Source organism: Lepidochelys kempii, chromosome 2 (genome assembly GCF_965140285.1).
Source record: "Lepidochelys kempii isolate rLepKem1 chromosome 2, rLepKem1.hap1, whole genome shotgun sequence".
Lineage (NCBI taxonomy): Eukaryota > Metazoa > Chordata > Testudines > Cheloniidae > Lepidochelys > Lepidochelys kempii.
The window spans coordinates 187950747-187963021 of NC_136381.1; the positions used below are offsets into that span (position 1 = coordinate 187950747).

At 43.1% G+C, this 12275-nt stretch overlaps 1 protein-coding gene across 8 annotated transcripts in view; it reads left to right on the forward strand.

Moving 5' to 3' along the window:
• Nucleotides 1–12275, forward strand: part of MYRIP (myosin VIIA and Rab interacting protein) — a 348446-nt gene that overhangs the window by 230705 nt on the left and 105466 nt on the right. The window contains exon 1 of one of the 8 annotated variants that reach the window (XM_073333111.2): nt 3489–3512. The exons of the other annotated variants lie outside the window; for them this stretch is intronic. The gene's annotated coding sequence lies outside the window, so the exon portion shown is untranslated. Of the gene's footprint in view, nt 1–3488; nt 3513–12275 lie in introns of those variants that run through there. 8 annotated transcript variants of the gene reach the window in all.

Below are 12275 nucleotides of genomic sequence, written 5' to 3' on the forward strand. Positions count from 1 at the left end.
CAAAAGGAAGTTCACATACATTGAACGCTGGCAAGTGCTGAATCTACTTGCATTTTACCAGTGCCATTTCCTGCAGCACACAGATCACTGGAAGTCTTCCATCCGAGTATTGGCAAGTGCAGCCCTTCTTAGATTGAAGGCTTGTCTGTATTGCCACAATTATCTCAAGTTACTCCACTCCAATTAGCCTAACTCTAGTATTGGCCACATTGTGAAATAAAACTCAAACTAACAGAGGATTGGATTAGAAGACAGGTTTCAGAGTAGCAGCCATGTTAGTCTGTATCTGTAAAAAGAAAAGGAGGACTTGTGGCACCTTAGAGACTAGAGTTTCTTCTTCTGTGTTTGCTCCACAGCTCCCATTGGCTGGGAACTGCGGCCAGTGGGAGCTGTGAGGGCACGGTGCCTGTGGGTGAGGGCAGCACATGGAGCCCTTTGGCTGCCCCAGTGCCTAGGGGCCACAGGGACATACTGGCTGCTTCCAGGAGCCACCTGAGGTAAGCGCCACCTAGAGCCTGCACCCCAACCCCCTCCTGCACCCCCAGCACTGACCCCCTCCCACACCCTAAACTCCTCATCCCCAGAGCCTGCACTCCCAGATGGAGCCCTCATCCCCCCCCCCGTATCCCAACCACCTGCCTCCCTCCCGCACCCTAAAAACCTAATCCCTGCCCTCAGCCCAGAACCCACCCCCAACTGGAGCATTCATCCCTCTGTACCCCAACCCAGAGCCCCCTCCCACACCCTGAACCCCTCATTTCTGGTCCTACTCCTGGGCCCACACCCTCAGCTGGAACCCTCATCCCCTCCCACACCCCTGCCCTAGCCAGGAGCCCCCTCCCACACTCTGAACCCCTCGGCCGCAGCCCAGATCCCCCTCCTGTACCCCAAACCCCTCATACCCGGCCCCACCCTAGAGCCTGCACTCCCAGCTGGAGCCCCCTGCACCTGTGCCCCTGCCCTGAGCCCCCTTTCACACCCAAGACCCTCATCACCTGCCCCACCCCAGAGCCTGCACCCTCAGCCAAAGCCCTCAGCCCCCGCACCCCAGCCCAGTGAAAATGAACACAGTTGGGCGAAAGTGAGCAACAGAGGGAGGGGGGATAGAGTGAACGGGGGTGGGGCCTTGGAGAAGGGGCAGGACCGGGGCAAGGCCTCATGGAAGGGACAGGGCAGGGGTGGGGCAAGAGTGTTTGGTTTTCTGCAATCAGAAGGTTGGCAACCCTATGGGCAGGACATAAAGTTTCTTTACAGAAGTGGGAGATGGAGCCAAGTTGATGAAACTTGACAGCACTGAAGTGGTGTGCAGAGCTTATGTTCACTCTTCAGTGTATTAATATTGAGCAATGAATGATCCTATTAGATGAATAAGAGCAAATGGTTATGGTGAACTTATCTGGTAAACCTATCAAAAGATCCTTCTGAGCTAGAAGCTAAAACTTTAATTTGTTTTTCTTTCTTTCCTTCCTGTCTTCTGTTACTGGAACTTGTGATTTATCTTCTATTCGGTGTACATGAATGTACCTTGCTTGCCTAAATTGCACTTTAAACAATGAGATAGAAGTCCTACATTACCAACAGTCAACAGTGGTTCATAACACAGTTCACTCACCTCTTGCGTCACTCTGAAGAATGAAAGTCATATAAATGGCCTCAAGAAATACTGTCTGTTCTTTCATAATCCCCATTATTCACTTGTTATTCTGGGTCTGTTAAACAATGACTGTCTGTCTGACTCATTTTAGTGAGTTTGCGATTTTCCCTCCATTATGCCAGCAATATAACCCAGAGCAGTCCCAAAGTAGTTGAAAGGCCAGGTCTGGTTCTGACGGATAAAGTGTAACATTTGTAGTGGAGAGGGTCATGCACAGACACAATCTCCTCTCTATGTGTACTGTTTGGCATGCGCCAAATAACTAGTTAGTACAGGGGGGAAAATGCTGCGTTTTTTAACCTAGATTCCTTTTCCCTGTGCAAAGGTAATAAACAATAACCTTCTATGCCTCATCTGTCATTTGGATAGTTCTATTAAATAAACAATGTGGGAACAAAGGTCTAATTTAAATGTACAAAAGCAAGAATACTGACATTCAAAGAGGAGCTTTATCCTTGGCATAACTTGTCAGGATTAATTGAGTATTTATGGGTTTCTAACTAAGGGATGATCTTCTTATTCATACCAAGAGGCAAGTTCTGCCCCACTGACTCCCTGGGCAACTCCAAGATGCGCAGATATGGCAGAACAGAATTTGGCCCTTATGTGCTGCACCATTTCAAAATAATCGGTGAACATATGGCAAAGCGTCAACCTTAACTTTAAAAATTCCTGCCCAAAGATTTTTTGAACAGAGTTATGGCCTATTGTAGAACTTCATAGTTTGGGACTTCCCATGCTGATTCCAGTGAGCTACTCTGTAAAGATTTATTGACAGCCTTTTACAAATGCAATTAATGTTTGAGTGTGAGTGCTTACCTTGGGATTAGGTAATGTGTGTGTACTTAACTTGATGGAGTTTGGTGCCAATTACTGCCCATTATAATAATGGGGTTGACAGGCCATATATACCAGGGACCCGATCCTGGAAAGTGCTGAGGGTCTGAGAGCTCTCAGTTCCCTTGACTTAACATGAGTTTTGGCTCTTGGGTCCTTGTAGGATCAGGCTCTGGTTCCGCCCTTTGGTGCGGGGATTTTGTTTTTGTGCAATGTGATTGTGAAGTGTGTGTTTGTTGAAAACCTCATACAAATAATAATAATAATAATAATAGCATTTACAAATCCATGCGAAAAGCTCGCTAACTAAACGTTACAGTGCATGCAAGCTGAACGCCTGCTTTTAAGCCTGAAATAACACGCTTGAATTTAACTTCTCCTCTCCAAATGCCCTGAAGAGCAAGAACAGAGGAGAACGTAGTTACATGTGCTGCGTCTCCTCTCGCGCTCTAGGTCGTGGATGTCTAATAGAGCTGGTCGGAAACATTCAAGTGAAATATTTTTTGTAAGAATTTGAAGCTTCATCAGAAACCTGCCTGCTTTCCTGCCAGCTCACCTGCACTGTGCTCCGCAGTGCGCCTGGGGAGGCTGCTGGGGGGCCCAGGCTTCCAGGGTTATGGCCCTAGAGCTGACACTGTATGAACTGCCTTGGAGTCAGGGAACAAATTTCTAGGATCCATGGCTCTGGACAGCCCACCATGTGGACTACCTCAGAGTCAGGGGCCACAGCGCTTCCAGACTTCTGAGTGAGTTTGCTCCCTGGTCTGTCCAGCTCTTTTTTTTTTTTTTTTTAATGGAAGCTTAGATTCTTATCACAAACCTATCTATGGTGGTTTCTGGATGATGGTGATTTTTTTCTTTTTGCTACAGGTGACATACTGTGACTATGTGACTTACATGATGTGACTGAAACACTGTCATTGGTAGATAACTCTGAAACTATAGAAAATTATGGTGATCTTGAAGGTGGATGGTCTTCAGAATCCTGTATGATGAGTTTGGAATTTCCTAAACAAAACAAGTCAGTGCTTAATTATTATTCCCATACTGCTCATTTAGTATTACCCATTGCATTCACTGACACTCAGTACTACTTTAAAGGTGAAATTGTAAAAGGAAGATCTGCCTATTTCAGCTATTTATTTTTTTATCACAACTGCATCTAAAATGATAGTACCATAGAGTAACAACTATATTTTTTGCTCAAACATGAGAATTCAAGAATAGTCCCAAAGGAAGACAGGCAGTCCTTAAGAAAGAAGTATGAAATAAAAAAAATTTACCAACCAGAAGATCCTGCATGTTCAGACTGTTCCTTTCATCATCTTCAACGCAGCTTCCTCTTGAGAAGGAACACTTCTCATGATATTGTTTCATTTTGCACGCATGCCTGTCTTACCCAAAGGTAGAGGAACTTCATTAAAATATTCCCAAACTGGGTCTCTTTTACGGCCTGCTGCCATTATAGGTTTTCCCTTCTAGTAAGAGAATGGTATGGTAGATCTCAAATCAATGAAGACCTCAAGACTTCTGGAATATGCTGCTCAAACAGTCTGACTTTTGTTTCTACTGCCTGTCCCTCCCTTCTCACATTTATCTTCAGACAACTTCTTCTTGTCCAGATCTATTCCACCCCCAGCAATCTTCAATTCATTGGACTATTTGAAACTTTGCACTTTGAGAGAGAGGTAAGCGATTGACTCTGTGTACACAAATTTGCAGAGGGACAGTAGGGTTGAGGTCTGTTATTTCTCACCTCTATTTATTTTAAAACATTTTTGCTGTTAACAAGCATGTTATCTCTGGAGACACAAATCCACAGTTCGAGAACTGCAAAACTAAGCATCTCTGATGGTATCTTCTAGACTGAGCACTGAGTCCTATTGGGTAGGTGGAAAGATTAAACTAAATAATCTACACAGAAGCCCCTGAAACCTCATAAAATTGGGTCCCTAATCCATGAACTATTGGAACTCATTTACCAAACCTTTCTTAAGCATTACATGAATATATTGTCTCATACTATATAATTAGAATTTATAATCCCTATTCCATGATGAGATATCTTTGAGCTATAATGTATCTTAATTAAAACTATCTTTAGATAGGTTTTGAGGGATTTTTTTTAAATCATTGATTTTTATCCACCCTGGCTATCCAGCATGTTCTGGAATTCATGTGGCTTGGAGGTCATGCAACTCTTCCTACTGTGCAGCTCCTTCAATTCTTATCCCCTATTTAGAGAACTAGAAGTGACCTCAAGAAGTGACGAAGCCCAGCCCCTTGCACTGAGGTAGGACCAAGTAAACCTAGCCCCATCCTTGTCAGGTGTTTGTCCAACCTCGTTTTAAAAATCTCCAGTGATGGGGATTCCACAACCTCCCTTGGAATCCTTTGCCAGAGCTTAACTACCCTTATAGTTAGAAAGGTTTTTCTAATACCTAATTTACATCTCCCTTGCTGTAGGTTAAGCCCTTTACTTCTTGTCCTACCTTCAGTGGACATGGAGAACAATTGATCCCCCTTCTCTTCATAACAGCTGAGAAACCACACTGATGGCAGTGAAAACATGTTGTAGATTTTGGGACATGCCATGATTGAACTCATGGGGAGTCAAGTCCACTCATAGTTACACTTCATGCATCTTGGATTTTAACATGTTGTACTTTGTTCAGAAAAGTTGTGCTGTTTTTGGCGCTTATTCAAAAGAATAAGCAGTGTCAGCCTTCTAGAGTGTGGAAAACTTGCCAGCTATTATCTATGAGAATGATGGGGAAAGAACTTGAGACAGAATTTTTTTTTAAAAAAAAAGACACAAAATTACATTCCCCCGCCCGCTCTGAAGATTTTAGGAAAAGAATTGAGGTGGGAGGGAGAAGCCTTCACATACTGCAGTCATTTCTGGCAATCAAAGATGTGCAGGTGCAAATGATGTGAGCATGCTCATCACACCATCCTTTGTAGTCTGCTAGCATCATTACTGTGAACTGTCATGGGACTGAAACTGAGAAGGAACAAGAGCTGACGGGAAGATCATTGGGAATGAATACACTCTGACATGTTAACCCTGTTTCCTGCTGTTGAGAACAGCTATTTTTCCCCACTCTCGTGGGTACATTTTAAAATGGTGAGGAGTGAAGAAAGGCCCCGAAAATCTGGTCTGTCAGCCTTAAAAATGTTGTCTTGACAAGATTTTTACTTCTAAATTTCTGTGTTAATGAACTGCCTTTTAAGGCAGTAGCATTTAGTGCCTTTGAGAGTGAAATTTAACACACACACACCCCATATCATACAATATAGGCTTCTTTAATTTTGTGCCCCTTTGCAGAACAAGGAGGCACTTTATTGGCTCTTTCCTCCTTCCCCCCCCCCCTTCTCTTTACCAACTTCTTATTACTATTATTTGTATTACCATAGCAGATAGGAGGTCCCAGTCATAGACCAGATCTCCATTGTGCTTGGTGCTATACAAACACAAACCAAAAGGATGGTCCCTGTCCCAAGGGACTTACAATCCAAGTGTCTTCTTCTCTTGTTTATGTTACGCTGGTCAAAGATGGAAAATGGCCAAGGTAATAAGCTGGGTTTTTGAGTTAGGGGCCCAAGGGCTTTGGACTTCTGCATACCTTAAACTCTTTTAAAAATCTCACCCTTAGAGCTTTATTTTCAAGCACAGTTACTATAAAAATATTTCAGATTAATCTGAATGTTAATATCAATAACTTCTTTTCCAAGATCAAAAATGACAGATCTGCTGTGACCACCACCTCAAAGCTTTTGCACAAATTAAGGAGAGAAGCATCAGACAGGGCTGGAGGATGTGTGGTCTCATTTGGGAAGTTGTGCAAAGATCTATAGAATTTTCTGCCTCAGTACTAGTAGTCTGTGCTATCAGCATTTTAACAAAAAAAACTTCAGAAACAGACTTCAAAGAGAAACTGCAGACCTAAAATTAATTTGAACTTTAACACCATTAATTTGGGCTTCAATAGGGACTAGGCGTGGCTGGCTCACTACAAAAGCAACTTTTCCTCTCCTGGAATTGACACCTCCTCATCAATTATTGGGAGTGGACCACATCCACCCTGATCGATTGGCCCTGTCAACACTGGTTCTCCACTTGTGAGGTAACTCCCTCCTCTTCATGTGTCAGTATATTTATGCCTGTATCTGTATTTTCACTCCATGCATCTGAAGAAGTGGGGTTTTTATCCACAAAAGCTTATGCCCAAATAAATCTGTTAGTCTCTAAGGTGCCACAGGACTCCTTGTTGTTTTTTGTAGATACAGACTAACCCAGCTACCCTTCTGATACTTAATACCACAATATGGCATCATTACTTCTGCGCTGCTTGTGACAGTGGCTCTGCCTTCAGAGCTGGGCTCCCAGCCAGCAGCCGCCTCTCTCCAGCTGCCCAGCCGCCACCAGCAGCATAGAAGTAAGGGTGGCAGTACTGCAGCCCCCCCCCCAACTCCTTTTTGGGTCAGGACCCCTAGAATTACAATACCATGAAATTAGCTGAAATCATGAAATTTATGATTTTTAAAATCCTATAACTGTGAAATTGACCAAAATGGACTGTGAATTTGGTAGGGCCCTACCTAATTTCTCTGTCCCCTTCCCCCCACCCTCCCAGAGCTCAGCCACGGTGCCCCCCCAGCCAATGCACCAAACCTTCTCACCCCCAGAGCCCAACCACAGGCCTGCCCCCTGCCCAGATACCCAGACCCGCCTCACCCCGAGCCAGACTTGTGGTCTGTATTAAACATATCTTCAGTGATGATATCTGTTACGTGTTAGTTGAGATCTTTTAGTTTCCAATGCAAAGGCTTCCTTACAAAACAAGAGGAGCATATTCCCGGTTTAGTGTATTGTACACTTGTGACTTATTGACATTTCTAGGAGTTACACATGTGCACTGAATGTAGATTATGGCCCAGAGAGCCTGAAAATTCTACTGCTTCATTTTTCTATTAACGGTTATTGAAACCCAGGGGAGCTTGTTAAGCCAAGTCAGCTGACACACTGTAACTTAATTTCACAAATTGTCACTACCTACAACTTCCCATCAACCATCATGAAAAATAATGTTGCACTTACTGGTTCTGAAACTATTCCAAGTCTCTTAGCTGAGGAAGAATGGAAATTACGTTAAACAAAGTAAGACAACCATTAATGTATTTGCCCATGCTTTAAATTAACGCCAATGACTTCTCTAAATAAGATTCTGAAGATGAACTAAAAGAAAGTACATCTACCCAGTATTTCCATAAATAAAACGTGTTTTAAATGTGAAAACTTGTTGCCTCATTCTGTTTGTCTATGTGTGTGTGCGTGTATGTTTGCCTTTTGCTTTCTTTTTAAATGATAATTATTGTTGTTAGTTGTTATGGGGCAGTTGCATGAAAACAACTTAGTCCAAATCTTTGTTGCTGAATAGTTTTTGTCCTGGCTGCTTATTTCTCACATGCAGCCATAAGCCTTTCTTTGCCAGCATAATCCTCTCCACAGCAACTAATTATGATGTCACAAACAAAGGATTATGACTTCAGATGGGGAATAAACAAATTAACTCACCATCAACAAAGATTTGGACTAAGCCCTCATTTGCACCAGAGCAGAGGTCAGTGCAGTTGGAATGGCGATGCTGTGTGTGCGGTGGAACAAATATAGCTCTAAACCACCTTTTTGCCTCCCTTATCTAGAGCCCAGCAGTGGTGTTCTTCTAACTTGTTACAGTTTTTAATTGGTTTTAAGGGTGGTGCAGGACTGCATTGCCCCAGTGGGGCTACTGAGGGGCACTGGGGGGGCTGGGGACAGGGAGATTGAAATATAACAGGAGATTCCTTTAATCACTAAAGATTTTTAATACATTCTGTTTCTATTATACTAGTAAAGTTCTCCAAAGTACAGCATGTTCCAGCCCTCTTCTGCTTCCAACACTCCTGTGCCAGCTGGGGTCATGGTTGCATAGAGCTGGGTACACCATCTTTATGCTATCTGGGGTTCCCCCATGTCACGGTGTGCCTCGTTACCCCTTTACGAGAGCTTTCTGGCTGCTATGCTCTGAGAGGCATAAAGCAGCAAGAATGAGTATCTGGCCTCCTGTGTATATGTTAACATCCCAGTAATTTAGTTGTGAAATGCTTTTACTACAGGGTTTCATAATGGAAAAGGTATTGAAACTGCAGTGTATGGGAAACAGTAGGGAGTAAAAGTTGGTGATAGGTATTTCTTTGGTGCAGTTTAGTTTATTTACAAAGAATGTACGAATTCCTGTGCATCTGAATGCAGAAGGGATCAAACAGCAGGAAATAGCTTCTTTTGCTCATAGCACCAAGAACACTCTTTTCAGCCTACACACTTAACCCATCAGCGCTATAAACTTTTTTTTTAATGAAAGCTGAGATTTTCACATAATCACTGGGCTTCGGAAACGGAGGGTCTAAGAAGTACACCAAACAGCACAAGTCTGTCAATAAAATCATAAAAGTTGGCAACACCTTTTCTCTTTTAGACTATGGATATTTGCAGGGTGACGTTGCGATAGTTCTAATGCACACCAGTATGAGCTGTTAAAGGGACGCTTACAAGTGGTAACCACCCCCCCACCCCACCCCCGCACCAGATTTGGGACTAGTATGTGCCATTTAGTTACAGACTGGTTTTAAGGGTGGTGCAGGACTGCATTGCCCCAGTGGGGCTACTGAGGGGCATTGGGGAGGCTGGGGACAGGGAGATTGAAATATAACAGGAGATCCCTTTAATCACTTAAGATTTTTAATGCATTCTGTTTCTAATGTAGCTGGGATTGCATATGTTTGAATGCACCCAAGTCCTTTGGGAACTCTTTTTTCCTAAAAGTGGTACTAATGATTTTACAATCCAAATTTTCAAAGGTTACTGCCCTATGTTAGTGCCTTAAAATAAAATGTCTTGTCTGCTAGGTTTGTAGAACATTTTCAAAGTGTGAACTTGAAAGGTTACTATTAAAAGTGTAATTACACTTCCCATTACTTTCTGGATTCTTTATGGGTTTTAATGTGCTCATTAGTGCTCTGTGAACACATCCAATTTTTTTCCTGACATTGTTGTGGAATTTTCCACCAAAACTGTATCATAAGTCTTCAGGCCCCTTGACTGACTGACTGACTGACTGATTGAGGAAATTTTTGAAGAAACATTTGCTTTGGTTGAAACAGAAATGATGCAGGTTAGCTCAAGGAGGGCTGCGGGTTGCACAGACGTCTACGCAACTGTGACGAACTGTTATCAGCTAGACACAAAAGTTGGGATAACAGCCAACTTTCAAAAATGTCTTGTCTGAGTTGTAAGGAAAGAAAAAAGAGGGGTAGAGTGTGAGAAAGAGAGTTGCTGTACAAACATGTACACTAGCACATTACATAGATACTTTTGGTATTTTGGTGGTAGGTAGAGGAAGAGGAGAAAAGAAGGGAGGAAGAATAAGATAAGGACGAGGAAAGTAGCTGAAGATGTTGATGCTGGTGGAGGAAAAGGGAGCCGAGTGCATTCCAAATGTGGGCACCGCCTTACCCTATATGATGCATGGAGTAGGCCACATCCAGAGTGCACCCAAAAGAGGTGAGATGTGTTTCTGGAATACACGTAGGTACTGTGGCTCTGTGGACACCTCTGAAGAATTCTGACTCTGTGCCTCACTGCCCAACGTGAGGCCCAGGCATCAGCTGAGTCCGATGGGAGCATGGCAGCAGCTGCTACCCCGATGAAAGTTCTGCCTGAGCACTGTGAGCCGCGCGAGAGTCACATGGGGGAGCTGAAGAAGGCCTTAAAGTAGAGTAGACAAAAGCTGAAAACTTCATACTGGTTTGTATATTTCAGGAGGGAGTTGGCCTTGGCTGCTTCCCCTGTGGATCGAAAAGAGACACTTCCAGTAGGAGGCACTGATGTGAAAGCTGTTGCTGAAACAAGTTACCATGCTGAGCAGGCAGTGTTGCACTTCCTATGGGGGCTCTGGAAGTGAATAATGCTCTTACGGTGAAGCGTGCGCTTCATCCCTCACTTGAGGTACTGTGAGTAGACAGGGCCTTTCCTCAGCTCTAAGCCTGAAGAAATATGTAAAACTCAATCCGAAAATAAAGTATAATATAGACTATTGCAAATATTGTATAGAATCTTATATAATAATATTGAGGCTTTCCAGAGATTCTCCTCCTTTTTATGAAAATTTCACAAAGGTAATCGCTGATTTGAACCCTATTAATAAAAGCAGCAAAAACTGAGTGCCAGCATTTCTGCTTGTTTGCATTTAAGTGTGATAGGCCATCCAGGCAGGGCACCAAGATCAGCATCACTCAGAAATGTTGCACAGGTAGTAGCAGGATCAAGAGACCGCAGAAAGCTTAGATGAGAGAGAATATTCAAGTAGCACAAAGGATGATAGCAGCTGCAGTAGAGAGAAACCCCCAGCCTGATCCAGGCAGGATCCCACTCTTAACAAAAAAAAAAAGTAGCCAAAGCATCCCTTAATCTGACATGGACTGACGATGAACAAACCAAAATATAATTCTGTAGTACCAAGAGTGGCAGAGTTGAGCTTTTGCACAATGGGAAATCACAGATGTTTCAGAGAATGAAGTAAACATATTTATTAGGGAAGAGCAAATCAAAACCTTGGCTCCAAGCTCAAAAATAATGCATAATAGTAAGAGCTCTTTAATGGCCCAAATCCAAACACCCTGAAGTTGGATTTGATCTGTGTTTCAAAACCAGTTCAGAAGTATTCTGAACTGGGATTTTGCTTTGAGCCTGACATTAGCACTAATTTGTGGGAGCCAAATGTAATGACCCTTGCAGTCCCTTCTAACCCTATGATTCTATAGTATGGGGCCATTCCTACCCATGATATTTATGTTACAGGAGCAGCTGGATACAGCAGTTGTCAAGCTACATAAAAACAAATAGAAGTAAATTTATGTCCCAGTATGTAAACTGATGCTGTGCAGTCAAGTAACTCTTTTTCTTTTGCCTCTTCTCCTAAATTGATAATTAAGGTTAAACGCCTGTAGAACACAAAAAAGGCATCATGTATTCTGTCAAAAGGGAGCAGCTGGCAACTGTACAAACTGGTGCACGTATGATTGGTGACCTAATGCTGAAGAAGGCTTTCAATATTTTCCTTAGCCTTCCCTGACCTTCTTGCTAAGTGTTTCGTCTCCACAGACCATGTTCTCACCCCTGTAGTACTCCAATAGTATCAGGTGCATGTATGATAAACAGGAGCTTCTCCGTGTGGGGGAGCATGTTCATCTGTCAATTAAGTTGTATCTCTGTACTAAACACCTACTCAGAGCAGACAGTGAATGGTGGTAATTTGGACAAAGCCCGGCTACAGCACCGGTGATAGCACACATGGTAGATTTGTGCTGGCAGACACAGCAGAAGCATCTTGACCATGAGACTCCTGTGTGTCTGAGACACCGTATACACGTATGTTGTCCTCCAAATGGTCTCAAAGTAATTTTGCACCATGTGCCGTCCTGCTGTCAAGCTGTGTTGCTGCTGACTCCTCCCTATACCGCCTAAAATATGGAAATGAAATAGCTTAAAAAATTCAGTCTCTGTTAAACAGAAAGGAACTCACTCCACATGCCAAAGTATCACAATGTCTGTAACATCACTCATTTTTCTAACCTTCTTGCAGTCCCAGCGACTTATTCAGAGCGAGGCTACATTCCATTCCATGCTTCTGCCGGTTAAATCAGAGCCCTAATGTTAACTCAGTGTAGATTTTAAGTGGTTTAA